Source organism: Aethalodelphis obliquidens, unplaced genomic scaffold (assembly GCF_003676395.1).
Source record: "Aethalodelphis obliquidens isolate GAN/ISIS:26980383/991018 unplaced genomic scaffold, ASM367639v1 scaffold6, whole genome shotgun sequence".
Taxonomy (NCBI): Eukaryota; Metazoa; Chordata; class Mammalia; order Artiodactyla; family Delphinidae; genus Aethalodelphis; species Aethalodelphis obliquidens.
Window position 1 is genome coordinate 18733708 of NW_020837950.1, and position 19972 is coordinate 18753679.

Consider the following 19972-nt stretch of genomic DNA (forward strand, 5'->3'; position numbering starts at 1 on the left):
AAGGAAAAAAATCTATTGCTTGAAATGATAATAGATCTAGCATAGGGAAATTTACATATTAAAGCACTTTAGCTGGAATTTGAAAATATGAATTATATCAATTTTTTTAGTTTTGTTTAATGTGATGCATATTCATTTGTATATTTGTTACTTAAAAACACCATATGTATGTATGTTAACCCATAAACTTATTATATTAACCCTGAACATTTTGTTAAATATATAGATATACATATATAGACACATGAAAATACATGGATGTATATTTCATATCCTTACATATATTCTGTGACATTCTACCACAGATCATACTATATTATACCCATACCATAATAAAATATATATATGTATAATATTATATATTGTACTTAGAATGAAAGAGAAATTTGAAAATTATGCAAAATTATAAGGTTTTAAAATTATGTTCTAAAACTCAATATACATCCTGAAATCACAATTGGTGTATTTTTCTTGAGAAAATAAAATCATATATCAACATATCTATTTATTTTTGCCTTAAAGTCATGGCTTTTTTTTTGGTTATTATATTCTACTATGGTAAAAATTATCCTCATCATATGCATTGAGTGAATCCTTGAATAATACACTAGGAACTTTTTTTTTTTTTTTGCTAGCACATTTATGAATTTTTGGAAGATAGCTTTTTTGCATCACTATATTTAAGTTAAATCTGGGTCAACATCACTGACACAAATGAGTGACAATTTTCTCATATGCAATACGTATACATCAACATTGTGATTTAAAATAATCTATACCGTTTTTGTTAGCACAGGAATAAGCCTTGATACTAATATTAAGTGTTGTCTAAACCAAGCTTAAAATTAGTTTTTAATGCTGTACAAGCCATTCCATCTTGAAATATAATATCTTCTTATATCTATAAATTGGTATATCATAGCCATCAGAATTGTTTTTACTTGATAGATCAAAAAAAAATTATGACTAAAAGTAATTTACAAATCAAAATTCTGAGATGTTAAGTAAAATTGAATCTAGATCTTGTCTGTGTTTCACAATTGCTAAAACAGCTTAATGAGTGTGGCTTTTGATTTAATGCTACAGCACAGCAGGCAAAAAAGTGATGATAAATTGAATTGATAAAAAGAACAGCAGATGCCTCATTGTTTACATGTATTACTTTACTAAAGACTATAGTTGCAAACGTTCTTTGACAGTGTATTTGCAATGATGTGGATGAGAATCCTATTTATGAATTCAACTGGTTGATCTTTGTTAACCTGAGAAAAAGATAATAAAGCCTGTGAGTATATGACAAAGTGAATCTGAGGCTGTGATTAATGGAACAATTCTATTGTTCTTGAAGCTGACCCAGTTATGGTTTATCTTTAGTTTACTCTGTAAAAATGGTCTTATTTGTTCTGTTTTAAGATAATTCTTTGTGTCCAAAGTGTAAATTCACGTTAAGAAAATATATGGAATTTTATAAACTAAATAAAAGAAAAACAAATGTTCTGGATTCATATACTTATTTGTATGTTGTATTTCATATAAATGTAAAAGGAAATTGGTACAGAATAGTTTTCTCATTCTATTCATTTTGAAGCTAGGGAATATCATGTTATTTATTGCATTTGGAATATAAAATAATCTATCTATTAACCCTAGTAAGCACATGACACTTTAGAAGGCTTCTGTCTTTCAAAATTTTCAATGGGGAGAAAACTTAAAGAATTTCTTAGTTCTGATGACACCAGGAAGATAATTGTTAGACTTGCCTTTGGGGAGAGTCAATAGGGAGAGTCAATTTTAATATCTATCACTATTTAAATGAATGCATTTTAATAATGGGTAATTATACCTTACATTTATAGTATTGTACTATGTGAGAAAGAATTACTTGTGAGTTCCTTGAATGGCAAGATCACGAATGTAAAAGTGCCATCAGTGTACAGATCTATATGAAATAGCTCTCCAAGGCAGTGCCCTTTAGTATAGGTCTGCTAAAAGTTGGGGCAGGGGTTGAGAGCCACTTTTCCCTTCTGGTGCCCAGATTTCAATCAAAATATTTCTAATGTGGAAGATGTTCAAATCTTTGAGACTGAGGTACAAAAAACAGCAAACAAACAAGCAAAAACCACCATCACTTTTTATTACAGAAAAGAATGTATTGAATAACAAAATAGCTTATAATATTTCAAAATTAACAGTTGAAGCATAAATGTAATTTTTAATTTAATTAACATTAAGAGTGTGTGATATACTTATTGTTGTACAATAGGCAACAATATCAAATGTATTGAATCACTGAAGCTGTGGTGTATAGATAACTTGAAATGCTATAATAATAAAACATACAGCTTATGTATTATTATGTGAATAATAAATGTCTTAAGTTTGAACCACTTGCATATAATTTATCCATATGAATATTACACTACTCTTATCATAGAAGACAACTGCTTTGCAGGGTAATTTTTAAATTTTGTCTTTTACAGTTTTCAAAATACAGAATTCACTAATATTCAACTCTGTGTCATCATAACTGTTGGAACACTGAGGTCTTTTAGCAGTAATCAGGGGTTAGATTCAGGTTATAAGCTAAAGACATGATCATGGCAAACAGCTAAGATTAAGTGAATTTTGGAAAAAGTTGCAGAAGGAATAACACAGAACATAATTTAAAAGTCATCATCATCTAGAAAGAACCAAAGAAATAGGATGCGTGAATCTTGGGAGGCTTTGTTAATGATATTCAAGCCTGTTTGTTTCTTGCTAACCTATGCTAACTTGGAATAAATTGGTAACCTAAATACCAGAGTATGAACTAAAGCATCTGCCACTTGTCAACTGGTTTTTGAAGACACATTATATATGTGTATGTATATATATATATATATATATAATGCACTCTTATAATCAGTTTAAATTGTCAAATAAATGTCTTTATTCTGTTGTTGCATAGTAAATTATTCACTTAAGGAATTTTTCTTCCAGGTTTCAAACATATACAAGGTCCAAATTTGTGGATTGCTTAGGTTAGTGAACATCTCAGAGATGCAGAGATGAACTTATTTTCCATCTTTTTAAAGTTACATACATGGTATGTATCAATTCTTTCTCTATGTTCTTAAACTTTCACCTCCTATCAGTTTTAATGATATATTGGTTGACTACTTGTTTCTAATAGAGGTGAAATAACTTGAAATTAGAGTGGATTATATGTAATGATGGTTTATATTTTGCTAAAATTATCACAATGATGGTTTATATTTTGCTAAATTATTTAACTGTGATAATTTAATTTATCACAGTTAAATTATACACCAGGGTTAATTAGCTTGGCTAGAGCTAAGATTCATAATTATCCAGGTTATGTTGATTGTTATTGAAATGCATAGTAGCTAAACAGACTCCACAGGAAACAATTTAAATCAGCCTCACAAGTGGTATTCATACATACATAGAGTTATATGTGATGGTCAGTGGGAGTTGAAGGATGGGATAATATGGCAAAATTATGGGCATAGACTAAGTACCCTTGAATTATATTTTCTCAAAAGAACAAAGTTCTTGTAAGAACCTCAGAAGTGAGGCTGGTGGGTCAGGCAACACCAAGACTCATAGCAGGGCCTAATTTTAGCAAAAGCAAGGGCAAAGAATATGGTTGAATTTTGAGTCAACAAAGTAATGGCAATTGTTGCAACAGTACCTTGGTTTGCCAGAGCTTAGTAATGAAAGTGGTTTCAGGGGACAATTTAAACTGATATAAGAGGGCGTGTAAAATTATCTATCGCTTAGAGACAAACGTAATCGAATAAAAAGGCTTAACTTCTTTCAGTCATACAAGGGAGCAACAAGGCAAGCAAAGTTTCAGAATTAATGTGATCTGATAATTTGCAATTTTGCTTATGTTTGGGGGCATTTGGCACAAATATATACAGCAAGTTTATATGGGTTAGTTTGATTAGAACAAAATGATAATATCTTTAAAATCATATAGTAGGACAGAATTGTTCCTAGAAAAGCTGGCATCTTTCATGATCTTACTCTCAATAATTATTCCACTGAAACAGTGATTCCTTCAGAACTTCCAATTGCTTCAGAATTAATTTTTTCTTTCTTTCCAATCTTTCTACAAAGCCTATGTCTTATGATGAGAAAATTTGGTCTTAAATAAGCAAATTTAGCAATTATTATGACTATAATATACGTAGTGATGCCTAACATTTCAAATTTATACACAGACTGCCAACCATACCACTCTAAAGAGCCTCCTTTATCTTTATTCTGAAAATGTGGTTTTATGTATTTATGCTGACATGAAACAATGCATAAGTGTTCTTTCATCCTGATCCCTCATTTCATTAAGTTGCAAAGAAAAAATTAACATATGTGGTGAGTATAAATCTTAACTTCAAAACTCATTTTTAATCATTATACTGCCACTGTGGAAACAAATTTTTAATTTGGAGTCAATCTTTTAGCTTTAGTTCTGGGTATATAGACTGTGTCATGGAATCAATAAGGGGGGAGAAGTAAAACTTGTTCTCTTAGTCAAATATGCACACTATAACATTTCCACCAAGATATTTATAATTGTCTTTAGTCACTGGGCATTGATCCATACAAAATGCTGTGATGACACTTTCAATTCCCATATTTTTAGCTCTTCCAGGTTTTGTGGGTACCTCAATCACTACCTAGCCCCAACTGGCAATATTGGAATAATTTTGCCTCCCATGCCAGGCTAACAAAATACTGTTTAAGGCTCAGCCGATATACACCATGAAAGCAATTCTCTGTTGGAGCGTTGCCACCCCTTTACCTTCTGGTTCCACCAAGACAGTCGTGTAAAATTGTCTTTACCTCTAAAATTCCCCAATATTGTAAGAAGAATACCCCTCTTTCCTGGGTCCCATTCTTTTTCCTTTCCCACTGAATTCCCTTGCTTTTTAAAGCCTATAAAGGTCTTTTCTAGTCTTAGAGCAGAGTGGGGAAGAAAATATTGCTTTTATTCATTTTGTATCCTGATAAATATTTTGTCTCTGCTCTGACTCCTTTACATTCCTTTAGGTGAATAGGATTTAAAAAATTAAAATCCAGGAAAGACTCCCATTTTCTCTGTTCTATTCTATGGCATATTTTCCCTGAGGCAAACTAGCATAGAATGGCTTAGATGATTTAATAGAAAATGGACAGTGGGGGTAATAGGAAATTATATTTCAAAAACATAATCTTGAGTCACATGTAATACATAAGAATATTAAGACTGAAGGGGAAAAGAAAAAGAAAAGTGGTTAATAATTCTCGGAATAATTGTACCATTGTACAGCAGTGAATTCCTAAATAAAATTCAGAACGCTTGGAAAACTGACATGGAAGGGGGAGAGAAAGGAGGGGCAATTATAAATACTAGGAAGAAAAATGTCACAAAGAAATATGTTAAATTAATAAAAATTACTTATTGATCAAACGTTTTGTTGTTGTTTGCCTGCTGTATGTCAGGCAATATGCCAGTGCCTGGAAATCAGAGCATCAGCAAGACACAACTTCTTTCCCCAAGGAGTTCAAAGACCAGTGGCAAAGACAAGGAAGTAAAATAGCAAATTTAATGCATCACAGTAAGTATAAAATATAAACTTAGAAGGAATTCTCTGAGAGCAGATGCCCTAGTGGTGGTGATGGGAGTGTGTATGTATGTGTGCATGTCTGATGGTTTCCAAGTGAAATAGCACCTGTTTTGAATCTAAAAAGGAGGCAAGAGGCACATGAAAAGACGGTCAACATCACTAATTATTAGAGAAACACAAATCAAAACTACAATGAGATATCATCTCACACTGGTCAGAATGGCCATCATCAAAATATCTACAAACAATAAATGCTGGAGAAGGTGGGGAGAAAAGGTAACCCTCCTATGCTGTTGGTGGGAATGTAAACTGGTACAGCCACTGTGGAGAACAGTATGGAGCTTCCTTAAAAAACTAAAAACAGAGCTACCATATGATCCAGCAGTTCCATTCCTGGGCATATATCCAGAGAAAACCGTAGGTTGAAAAGATACATGTAACCCAATGTTCATTGCAGCACTACTTAGAATAGTCAGGACATGGAAGCAACCTAAAGCAACCACCTCCATTGAAGGAGGAATGGATAAAGAAGATGTGGTACATATATACAATGGAATATTACTCAACCATAAAAAAAGAATGAAATAATGCCATTTGCAGCAACATGGATAGACCTAGAGATTGTCATATTGAGTGAAGTAAGTTAGGCAGAGAAAGACAAATATCATATGATGTCACTTATATGTGGAATCCAAAAAAATGGTACAAATGAACCTATTTACAAAACAGAAATAGAGTCACCAATGTAGAAAACAAACTTATGGTTACCAAGAGGGAAAAGGGGAGGGGAGGGATAAATTGGGAGATTGGGATTGACATATAAATACTACTATACATAAAACATTACTAATAAGAACCTACTGTATAGCACAGGGAACTCTAATCAATACTCTGTAATGACCTATATGGGAATAGAATCTAAAAAAGAGTGGATATAGGTATATTGTATATGTTCACTTTGTTGTACAACAGAAACTAAAACAGCACTGTAAATCAACTATACTCCAATAAAAATTAATTTAAAAAATTAAAAAAACAAAAAGGAGACAAGGGCTTCCCTGGTGGCACAGTGGTTGAGAGTCCGCCTGCCGATGCAGGGGACACGGGTTCGTTCCCTGGTCCAGGAAGATCCCACTTGCCGTGGAGCGGCTGGGCCCTTGAGCCATGGCTGCTGAGCCTGTGTGTCCGGAGCCTGTGTTCCGCAACGGGAGAGGCCACAACAGCAAGAGGCCCGCGTACCGCAAAAAAACCCCAAAAAGACAAAAAGGCATGTAAACAGTAGAGAATGTGGCACATTTACAGATCTACAGGTGACCTGTATATAAACTAAATATAAAGCCATCTTAGAAAAGAACTGGCTGACTGTTAGATTGTTTCTCTCTCTCATAGATAGATAGATTGTTAGATGATAGGTAGATAGATAGATAGATAGATAGATAGATAGATAGATAGATAGAGATATACACATACATATATACATAACTATACATATATTTATATATTTTATTTTATGTTATTATCTGTAGAATGCAATTAGTAATGTGTTTCCTTTTAAAAACTAGTGTTAACACATAAGACATTAGTTTTGGGGGTTAGCTGCTTGGATTTATTTCTTATTGATCCCTGATGATGGATGAAAACATGTCAAGGCAGAGGAATGACCTAGAATGCTTGAGGAGTGAGGGAATTCAGTCCCCTTCCTCCATGTATTATCACCCTTAGTGTTTACCAGGAGCTGGGATACTGGGAAAGGTAGATAAGTCATGGCCCTTGTTCTTAGAGGGCTCATCCTCACAGTGTAATGGGGAATAGAGAGTGTTAAATTGATAATTTTCGAATATAAAATGTATAGACCTGTGAATAAAATACTGAGGACATCTGAGGAAGAAATCAGCTATCTCACTGGGATAATTCTCAAAGTTTCTTAGGAGTCTATACTGTAGCTTACACTTTGTGTAAAGGGACAGCAACAGATAGTCAAAGAGAAGAAGGAGTAAAGAAATTCCTAGCAGAGGAGAAAACATGAGAAAGGGAATTTCTGATTCTAGCTGGAACGGCAAAACCAGTACTAAACTAGCCCTAGCATTGTGGGCAAAAATTTAATTGGATAAACTATGAAACAATTGTTTGCAGACATTAGACAGTAGGCAGAACAAAATTGTTTTCCAAGGGAGAAGAGAAACAAGCAAGGTGAACCCAAAAGAACATACCCCAAGAGAGGAAGTAATTATTAATATAATAACTAAAACTTATTCCAAGTTTTTTTTAATGAAAAGTAATCTCAATATTTCCCTTCTTTAATTGCTACTAAGGAACAAATTTAAGTACATGAATGTACAATTTGTAACTACATTTACAATTTTTTTCATACTTGCTACATGACAAAAATGGTATTAACTATTATATATATACAATGAAATATTACTCAGCCTTAAAAAGAACAAAATAATGCTATTTACAGCAACGTGGATAGACCTAGAAATTTTCACACTAAGTGAAGTAAGATAGACAAAGACAAATATCATATGATATCACTGCTATGTGTAATCTAAAAAAAATGATACAAATGAACTTATTTACAAAACAGAAACAGATTCACAGACATAGAAAACAAACTTAATGTTACCAAAGGGGATAGTGAGGTGGGGGGAGATAAATTAAGAGTTTGGGGTTGACCTCTACACACTACTATGTATAAAATAGATAAACAACAAAGACCTGCCGTATAGCACAAGGAATTACACTCAATGTGCTGTAATAACCTATAATGAAAAAGAATCTGAAAAAGAATATAGATAGATAGATAGATAGAGAGAGAGAGAGAGAGAGAGATGATAGATAAATAGGTAGATATCTATCTATCTATCTATCTGAATCACTTTGCTGTATATTTGAAACTAATGCAACATTGTAAATTAACTACACTTCAATAAAAATGGTTTAAAAATATTTTATATACATGTAATCAACAACTGCAGTTTATATGGTGTAACAAAATAGCTGGAGTTAGATTGTTAACTCAATGGAGCCAAGATGATTGGAAGCATTAAAAGAGATGGACATATTTTGAGGCTTAATATACCTTCAGGAATATTGAAATAATCTTTTGAGATGGCAGGAATGTGTGCATTTCCAAGAATCTTTAGAATGAAACTATATATATTTTATAACAGGGAAAGTTTAATTCATATATTCTTTAAAAAAAACTTGAGTTAATTATTTAGGATTAGTCTTCCTGGTTGATAACGTTACAGCTAAAGCCTTGCAGGGATATTCATTAGAACACCAAAACCACACTGCTTCTTAGGCAGAGGCAGAAAAGCCTGTGTTAACTGTGTTACAAGTAATATTTGTGATACAAATTTCAGGTAGACTAGTTCATAAGTTATGGTTTTATATTGACCCTGCCCTCCTAGAGCATCTGTTCTTTTCAGACAAAAATGCAAGGAAGCATGTTTACAGCACAGTATGTGAGAAAGATTTAGTATTTTAGCTTTATCTGCCCATTTGTAGACTTCAGTAATTTTTATATTACAAGGAAAAAATGGATCCAAAGCCTCTGATATTAAATCCCTAGCAGGGTTCCGAAATGTCTGTTGGATCTTAAGCTAAGCTGTGCTCCTGTGTGAGCTCCATAAAAGGATTCTGTATCGGGATATTGATTAGCCACCTGTGGGAGATTGCAAGCTGCAGGAAAGATAAACATCTACTTAGGGTCCTATTCTTTGAAAGAAGGCACTTATTTAAGTGAGGAAATCTAAAGCTATTTTTCCTAATTTTGACATTGACTTTCCTAAATTATTTTCTTTCTTTTCTGTATAATTAATGAGAGGAAAATAAAATGTGGCTCACTGTATTCCTCAATTTTACAATTCCTGTTATCATGTAATGGGAGTAAAATATCCATAAAGACATCTTAACCTCACAAATAATTGACCTCTTCTACTCTGATTACCTTCAACTCAGCTTTCTGTGAGCCACAAGTCTCCAAGACTATAATACTACATATGACATATACAGGCAGAAATTCCAATCTGTGACCATCACCTCACATCCTTCAGCTTGCAATCTGACACTTTTAACTCTCACTGTATATTTCTTTGTTTCGTTCATTCATTCATGTATTCATTGAATCTGCAGGAATCAACCTCCTGCTATATGATAATAATTTCCTAAACACTCCAAGTTGGATTGCTGAAAATACGAATATGGACCAAACTATGTATCCTTAATGAGCTTTATGTAATATGTGTAGTTTTCAAGTAACCAGATGGTATGAGTATTAAGAATGATTAAAGGGTTTATTTGTTGTGTGCTGTGGGAACAGAAAGGAAGTAATAGCAAACTGCCTAGAGATGTTAGGGATCATTTTAAGAGAATATGGCTGCTGAACTGGGACTGAGGTAGGTACGAGAAGCAGGAGGAACTATGCTGAATAGGAGCCCAAAGGCCCTGTGAGTTCAGGGATTCTACTGCATTCTCTAAATATAAAAGATGAGATTGGAAATATGAGCTTTATTTAGATCATAAAGGACCCTGTGTTCCAGACTAAGGATTAGGAATCATATGCCACTTTGCAACCTTTAGAATTTGGTTTTAGTTACCATTAATCAGAACTGAAGTCAAATTCAGGAAGGAAGAAATATAAATCTATTTCTCACTGTCCTTTGTGTAACCTATTCTGACCTTCAAATTCTATTTCAGAAGTGTGAACCATAATACCTGGCTGAATGATGGAATAAAATTTCAAGTTAGACAACATAATTATTGTGTTGTTAAAACCCATTAATCAAAGTGAGTCTACATCTACCTGCTTGATTATTAAACAATAAAATATTGAAAGATTGACCTCCCATTCAAATAAAAAGAAAAATGACAGCTTCTCCCAAGAAATCATGTTTGGAATTTATTGTCAGTTGTGGCCATACAGAAAATAAATATTTCAAAGAAATATTAATGTCAGAACTCTTCTTTAAAACTGTTAGTGCTATTTATCAGAGTGCACACATCGGTGTATAAATGCATATTAATTTATCTTTTGATCTCTCGCTCTTTCTTTATCTCTTTCACTCACTCTTTCCTTCTCTTATTGTCTTGATATCCAACTGTTTTACTGATAAAAAAAACTTCATAATTCCCCTAAGAATGCTTTTTCTTTATCAATGTATCTTTTGCTTCTGTCCACTTGATTGAATTCCATGAATTTCCAGATTGTGCTCCTATGTCCCGATTGATATTCTTATTTCATGTTTCCAACAAAAGTTCTCTAGAGAGACAATCTGACAAGCTTGACAGTTAATGAGTGATAAGCATATTTTTACTTCCCCAGCTTCTTGTCCCATTTTATCTACTTTCTGTCTCTATTATAGACAAACCTTATTCCAGTCTTCGTATGGATGACTGCTCTGTTGCACTGTCCACAACCCCAAATCCCATCCACACTTTGCTTCACATACTCAATTCATCCTTGGTTGAGATAAAGTGCTTCAGAAGTCTTTCCTGGAACCAGTTTTGTGTTTTTAAATTATAATACACTTTCTTGATCACAACATTAAAAAAAATTAATTGCCTATTTGCTTTACTGTATCTTCCTCTGGACTATAGGATTTGTGAAGTCAAGGCACTGTCTACCTTGATCAAACTGAATCTATGGAGTTCAGTTTCATTTCCTAACATACACAAGTATTTGCTAAATAAATATATGATTCAAAGGCATGAGGAAAAACTCAAATCTTAGTTCAAGTCCCTTATTAGCTTTGTTATGTCAAACTTCACCCCTGAACTTCTATGGGCTTCAGACTTCTAAGCTACATATGAGAGTTTTGAACTACATGGCAATTATAGACCTTTCAAGTTTATAATTCATCGACTTTATAAATGGTAATATTTAGAGGGAGCCTACTTTCTATTGGCATCACATTTCCATATCGTAGGATCTGCACTAGAAAAATATTCCTATTTCTCTTCAGACAAGGAGATATGACTTGGAGAATGAACTGGCCATTGGCAAGTTTGGGAGAAGGAACTGGTCATTGGTCATGAGTGTGTTTGATTGTGGAGATGTCATGTTCACTCCTGCTTTCACCAAAATGGTCAGAGCAGGTTCTGTTTCTGCCAATAAAGGTCTGCAGTTGACCAATAGTCCTGTGATCACGGAATTAAGTGTATCTAATTTAGACCCATTTGCCTATAGATCTAACTCTTATTACTAAGTCACCTTATCAGTAATAGAGGCAGTATTTTAATTTTCTGAAACTTTTGTCTCTTAGTTCTGTGCTTTGGAGGAAAACACAGGGTTTTATGTATGAGACCTCCAAAATCTCATGAGGTTACAGCTAAACAGAATATTAGCTATGTACACTCGTTTTAAATCCTTTCAGATAAGCAGAAGTGTATTTTGAATGTTTGTGCATGTGTATTCCTATATTTACAAAGATATTTAGTGTTTATATAGAAAACTTAAACTTGTATACTTACACACTCAATCTATAACTATTGGATTTGGTGACATTACTGTCTAGATTCTTCAGAGGTTTAGGGAAGAGTATATATCAGAAGAGCAAGACAATTCCACAAAGGAGATATATATGCACATTTTGAAAAGGGAAATAGTCACAAACAAACTGGTAAAATAATTGTTTTAGAAAGTTCTATTCTCCTAATGTTGCTTTTAAAATGCTTCAAATAATAAAAATTTTTGTTTTATGAAAAATCAAATAGTAGTAAATTTTTTTAAGCAAAGACTGAGGAGTGGTCATCTTTCCTTCTTATTATGTTTCCATGAACTTCTTTTTTGGAGGGATGTGATAAACTGCCTACTTGTTCCCGTTGGGTCAGCCACTGAAGTGACTGGCAGGCCCTGGAGGATGCTATCTCCCTGAATACAGGGATTGTTTCAGGAGTGAGCTTATGACTTAAACAGAGCCAAGTTCCATTCACAGGCATTTATGAAGATACTGGAGAAGATGAGAATCAATTACTGAGGTCATGGACTTGATTTTTTTTAACATCTTTATAGGAGTATAATTTCTTTACAACGGTGTGTTAGTTTCTGCTTTATAACAAAGTGAATCAGTTATACATATACATATGTCCCCATACCTCTTCCTTCTTGCATCTCCCTCCCTCCGACCCTCCCTATCCCACCCCTCTAGGTGGTCACAAAGCACCGAGCTGATCTCTCTGTGCTATGCAGATGCTTCCCACTAGCTATCTATTTTGCATTTGGTAGTATATATATGTCCAAGACACTCTCTCACTTTGTTCCAGCTTACCCTTCCCGCTCCCCATATCCTCAAGTCCATTGTCTAGTAGGTTTGCATCTTTATTCCCATCTTGACCCTAGGTTCTTCAAAGCCAAATTTTTTTTTTTTTTTTTAGATTTCATATATATGTGTTAGCATATGGTATACGTTTTTCTTGTCTGACGTACTTCACTCTGAATGACAGTCTCTAGTTCCATCCACCTTACTACAAATAACTCAGTTTTGTTCATTTTCATGGCTGAGTAATACTCCATTGTATATATGTGCCACATCTTCTTTATCCATTCATCTGTTGATGGACACTTAGGTTGCTTCCATGTCCTGACTAATGTAAATAGAGCTGCAATTAATATTTTGGTACATGACTTTTTTTGAATTATGGTTTTCTCAGGGTATATGCCCAGTAGTCAGATTGCTGGGTCATATGGTAATTCTATTTTTAGTTTTTTAAGGACTTCCATACTGTTCTCCATAGTGGCTGTATCAATTTACATTCCTACCAGCAGAGCAAGAGCATTCCCTTTTCTCCACACCCTCTCCAGCATTTATTGTTTGTAGATTTTTTGATGATGGCCATTCTGACCAATGTAAGATGATATCTCATTGTAGTTTTGATGTGCATTTCTCAAATGATTAATGTTGTTGAGCATTCTTTCATGTGTTTGTTGGCAATCTGTATATCTTCTTTGGAGAAACGTCTATTTAGGTCTTCTGTCCATTTATGGACTGGGCTTTTTTTTTTTTTTTTTTTTTTTGATATTGAGGTGCATAAGCTGCTTATAAATTTTGGAGACTAATTCTTTGTCAGTTGCTTCATTTGCAAATATTTTCTCCCATTCTGAGGGGTGGCTTTTCGTCTTGTTTATGGTTTCCTTTGTGGTGCAAAAACTTTTAAGTTTCATTAGGTCCCATTTGTTTATTTTTGTTTTTATTTCCATTTCTCTAGGAGGTGGGTCAAAAAGGATCCTGCTGTGATTTATGTCATAGAGTGTTCTGTCTATGTTTTCCTCTAAGAGATAGATGGTGTCTGACCTTACATTTAGATATTTCATCCATTTTGAGCTTATTTTTGTGTATGGTGTTAGGGAGTGTTTTAATTTCATTCTTTTACATGTAGCTGTCCAGATTTCCCAGCACCACTTATTGAAGAGTCTATCTTTTCTCCACTGTATATTCTTGCCTCCTTTACCAAATATAAGGTGACCATATGTGCATGGGTTTATCTCTGGGTTTTCTATCCTGTTCCATTGATCTATATTTCTGTTTCTGTGCCAGTACCATACTGTCTTCATTACTGTAGATTTGTAGTATAGTCTGAAGTCAAGGAGGCTGATTCCTCCAGCTCCGTTTTTCTTTCTCAATATTGCTTTGGCTCTTCGGGGTCTTTTGTGTTTCCATACAAATTGTGAATTTTTTTTTCTAGTTCTGTGAAAAATGCCGGTGGTAGTTTCATAGGGATTGCACTGAATCTGTAGATTGCTTTGGGTATTGGAGTCATTTTCACAGTGTTGATTCTTCCAATCCAAGAACATGGTATATCTCTCCATCTATTTATATCATTTTTAATTTCTTTCATCAGTGTCATAATTTTCTGCATACAGGTCTTTTGTCTCCTTAGGTAGGTTTATTCTTAGATATTTCATGCTTTTTGTTGAAATTGTAAATGTCAGTGTTTTCTTAATTTCACTTTCAGATTTTTTATCATTTGTAGATAGGAATGCAAAGGATTTCTGTGCATTAATTTTGTATCCTGCTACTTTACCAAACTCATTGATTATCTCTAGTATATTTCTGGTAGTATCTTTAGGGTTCTCTACGTATAGTATCATATCATCTGCAAACAGTGACAGCTTTACTTCTTCTTTTCCAATTTGGATTCCTTTAATTTATTTTTCTTCTCTGATTGGTGTGGCTAAAACTTCCAGAACTATGTTGAATAACAGTGGTGAGAGTGGGCAACCTTGTCTTGTTCCTGATCTTAGTAGAAAGGGTTTCAGTTTTTCACCATTGAGGACAATGTTGGCTGTGGGTTTCTCATATTTGGCCTTTATTATGTTGAGGAAAGTTCCCTCTATGCCTACTTTCTGAAGGGTTTTTATCATGAAAGGGTGTTGAATTTTGTCAAAAGCTTTGTCTGCATCTATTCAGATAATCATATGTTTTTTCTCCTTCAATTTGTTAATATGGTGTATCACGTTGATTGATTTGTGTATATTTAAGAATCCTTGCATTCCTGGAATAAAACCAACTGGATCATAGTGTATGATCCTTTCAATGTGCTGTCAGATTCTGTTAGCTAGGATTTTGTTGAGGATTTTTGAATCTATGTTCATCAGTGATATTGGACTGCAGTTTTCTTTCTTTGTTACATCTTTGTCTGGTTTTGGTATCGGAGTGATGGTGGCCTCGTAAAATGAGTTTGAGAGTGTTCCACTCTCTGCTATATTTTGGAAGAGTTTGAGAAGGAGAGTTGTTAGCTCTTCTCTAAATGTTTGATAGAATTTTCCTGTGAAGCCATCTGGTCCTGGGCTTTTGTTTGTTGGCATATTTTTAAACACAGTTTTAATTTCAGTGCTTGTGATTGGTCTGTTCATATTTTCTATTTCTTCCTGGTTCAGTCTCGGAAGGTTGTGCATTTCTAAGAATTTTTCCATTTCTTCCAGGTTGTCCAATTTATTGACATATAGTTACTTGTAGTAATCTCTCATGATCCTTTATATTTCTGCAGTGTCATTTGTTATTTCTTCTTTCTCATTTCTATTTCTACTGATTTGAGTTTTCTCCCTTTTTTTCTTGATAAGTCTGGCTAATGGTTTATCAATTCTTTTTTATCTTCTCAAAGAACCAGCTTTTAGTTTTACTGACCTTTGCTATCGTTTCCTTCATTTCTTTTTCATTTATTTCTGATCTGATCTTTATGATTTCTTTCCTTCTGCCAACTTTGCAGTTGTTTTGTTCTTCTTTCTCTAATTGCTTTAGGTGTAAGGTTAGGTTGTTTATTTGAGATGTTTCTTGTTCCTTGAGGTAGGATTATATTGCTATAAACTTCCTTCTTAGAAGTGCTTTTGCTGCATCACATGGGTTTTGGGTTGTTAGGGGTCCATTGTCATTTTTTTCTAGGTATTTTTTTATTTCCTCTTTGATTTCTTCACTGATCTCTTGGTTATTAAGTAGTGTGTTATTTAGCCTCCATCTGTTTGTATTTCTTACAGATTTTTTCCTGTAATTCGTAGCTAGTCTCATAGTGTTGTGGTCAGAAAAGATACTTGATACAATTTCAATTTTCTTAAATTTACCAAGGCTTGATTTGTGACACAAGATATGATCTATCCTGGAGAATGTTCCATGAGCACTTGGGAAGAATGTGTATTCTGTTGTTTTTGGATGGAATGTCCTATAAATATCAATTAACTCCATCTTGTTTAATGTATCATTTAAAGCTTGTTTTTCCTTATTTATTTTTATTTTGGATGATCTGTCCATTGGTGAAATTGGGGTGTTAAAGTCCCCTACTATGAGTGTGTTACTTTCAATTTATGGCTGTTAACATTTGCCTTATGTATTGAGGTGCTTCTATGTTGGTTGCATAAATATTTACAATTGTTATATCTTCTTCTTGGATTAATCCCTTGATCATTATGTAGTGTCCTTCTTTGTCTCTTGTAATAGTCTTTGTTTTAAAGGCTGTTTTGTCTGATATGAGAATTGCTACACCAGCTTTCTTTTGATTTCCACTTGCATGGAATATCTTTTTGCATCCCCTCACTTTCAGTCTGAATGTGTCCCTAGGTCTAAGTGGGTCTCTTGTAGACAGCATATATACAGGTCTTGTTTTTGTAACCTTTCAGCCAATCTATGTCTTTTGGTCAGAGCACTTAATCCATTTACATTTAGGGTAATTATTGATATGTATGTTCCTATCACCATTTTCTTAATTGTTTTGGGTTTATTATTGTAGGTCTTGTCCTTCTCTAGTGTTTCCTGGCTAGAGAAGTTCCTTTAGCCTTTGTTGTAAAGCTAGTTTGGTGGTGCTGAATTCTCTTAGCTTTTGCTTGTCTGAAAAAGATTTTAATTTCTTTATCAAATCTGAATGAGATCATTTCATTGCTGGGTAGAGTAATCTTGGTTGTAGGTTGTTCTCCTTCATCACTTTAAATATGTCCTGTCACTCCCTTGTGGCTTGTAGAGTTTCTGCTGAAAGATCTGCTGTTAACCTTATGGGGATTCCCTTATGTGTTATTTGTTCTTTTTCCCTTGCTGCTTTTAATATCTTTTCTTTGTATTTAATTTTTGATAGTTTGATTCATATGTGTCTTGGCATGTTTCTCCTTGGATTTATCCTGTATGGGACTCTCTGTGCTTCCTGGACTTGATTAACTATTTTCTTTCCCATACTAGGGAAGTTTTTAACTATAATCTCTTCAAATATTTTCTCAGTCCCTTTCTTTTTCTCTTTTTTTCTGGGGCCCCTATAATTCGAATGTTGGTGCATTTAATGTTGTCCCAGAGGTCTCTGAGACTGTCCTCAATTCTTTTCATTCTTTTTTCTTTATTCTTCTCTACAGTACTTATTTCCACTATTTTATCTTCCAGGTCACTTATCTATTCTTCTGCCTCAGTTATTCTGTTATTGATCCCTTCTAGAGAATTTTTAATTTCATTTATTGTCTTGTCCATCACTGTTTGTTTGCTCTTTAGTTCTTCTAGGTCCTTGTTAAACGTTTCTTGTATTTTCTCCATTCTATTTCCAAGATTTTGGATCATCTTTACTATCATTATTGTGAATTATTTTTCAGGTAGACTGCCTATTTCCTCTTCATTTTTTAGGTCTGGTGGGTTTTTGTCTTGCTCCTTCATCTGCTGTGTTTCTCTGTCTTCTCATTTTTCTTAACTTACTGTGTTTTGGGTCTCCTTTCTGCAGGCTGCAGGTTCATAGTTTCCATTGTTTTTGGTGTGTCTCCCCAGTGGCTAAGGTTGGTTCAGTGGGTTGTGTAGGCTTCCTGGTGGAGGGGACTAGTGCCTGTGTCCTGGAGGATCAGGCTGGGTCTTGTCTTTCTGGTGGGCAGGTTCACGTCTGGTGGTGTGTTTTGGGGTGTCTGTGGCCTTATTATGATTTAGGCAGCCTCTGTGCTAATGGATGGGGTTGTGTTCCTGTCTTGCTAGTTGTTTGGCATAGGGTGTCCAGCACTGTAGCTTGCTGGTCGTTGAGTGGACCTGGATCTTGGCATTGAGATGGAGATCTCTGGAAGATTTTCGCTATTTGATATTACGTGGAATTGGGAGGTCTCTTGTAGACCAGTGTCCTGAAATTGGCTCTCCCACCTCAGTGACACAGCCCTGACGCCTGGCTGGAGCACCAAGAGCCTGTCCTCCACATGGCTCAGAATAAAAGGGAGAAAAAGAAAGAAAGAAAGAAAAAGTTAAAATAAAATAAAGTAAAGTAAAATAAAACAAAATAAAGTTATTAAAAAAACAAGTATTAAGAAAAAAAATTAGGTAATAAAAGGAAAAATGGACAGACAGAACCCTTGGACAAATTGTAAAAGCAAAGCTCTACAGACAAAATCACACCCAGAAGCATACGCATACACACTCATAAAAAAAAGAAAAAGGGAAAAAAATATATATCATTGCTCCCAAAGTCCACCTCCTCAATTTGGAATGATTCGTTGTCTATTCAGGAATTCCATAGATGCAGGGTACAAGTTGATTGTGGAGATTTAATCCGCTGCTCCTAGGCTTCTGGGAGAAATTTCCCTTTCTCTTCTTTGTTCGCTCAGCTCCTGGGGTTCAAGTTTGTATTTGGACCTGCTTCTGCATGTAGGTCACCTGAAGGCATCTGTTCTTCACTCAGACAGGAAGGGGTTAAAGAAGCAGCTGATTTGGGGGCTCTGGCTCACTCAGGCTTGGGGGAGGGAGGGGTACGGAATGCGGGGAAAGCCTGTAGCAGCAGAGGCCAGTGTGATGCTGCCCCAGCATGAGGAGTGCCGTGTGTTCTTCTGGGGAAGTTGTCCCTGGATCACAGGACCCTGGCAGTGGCGGGCTGCACAGGCCCCAGGGAGGGGAGGTGTGGATAGTGACCTGTGATTGCACACAGGCTTCTTGGTGGTGGCAGCAACAGCCTTAGCGTCTCATGCCCGTCTCTGGGGCCCACAGTGATAGCCAAGGCTCGCGCACGTCTCTGGAGCTCCTTTAAGCGGAGCTCTTAATCCCCTCTCCTCGTGCACCAGGAAACAAGGAGGCAAGAAAAAGTCTCTTGTGTCTTCCGCAGGTCCAGACTTTCTCCTGGACTCCCTCCCGCCTAGCCGTGGCACACCCCTTCAGGCTGTGTTCACACCGCTAACCCCAGTCCTCTCCCTGGGATCTGCCCAAAGCCCAAGCCTCAGCTCCCAGCCCTGCCAACTCCGGCGGGTGAGCAGACAAGCCTCTTGGGCTGGTGAGTGCCGGTCGGCACCAATCCTCTGTGCGGGAATCTCTCTGCTTTGCCCTCTGCACCCCTGTGGCCGCACTCTCCTCCGTGGCTCCGAAGCTTCCCCCCTCCACCACCCACAGTCTCCACCCGCGAAGGGGCTTCCTAGTGTGTGGAAACCTTTCCTCCTTCACAGCTCCCTCCCACTGGTGCAGGTCCCGTCCCTATTCTTTTGTCTCTGTTTTTCCTTTTTTCTTTTGCCCTACCCAGGTACGTGGAGAGTTTCTTGCCTTTTGGGAAGTCTGAGGTCTTCTGCCAGCGTTCAGTAGGTGTTCTGTAGGAGTTGTTCCACATGCAGATGTATTTCTGATGTACCTGTGGGGAGGAAGGTGATCTCTGTGCCTTACTCTTCCACCATCTTGAAGCTCCTCCCCCGAGGTAATGGACTTTAAAAATTATATAAGCCTGTGACTCTCTGGAAACAAATTTGTTGCTAAGGGACAATACACATCAGAAGAACACACAGAGGGAAACAAGTGGGAGATGGCAAAAGAGAAACAGAATCCTAATGAAATTGTTTCAAATCCTGGAATCGGTGTTGCATGAAGCAACCTTCATGCCACATACTCTATAACTATATCCTGAGAAGATACATTCCTTTTTCTCCCCTTAGGCTAGTCAGA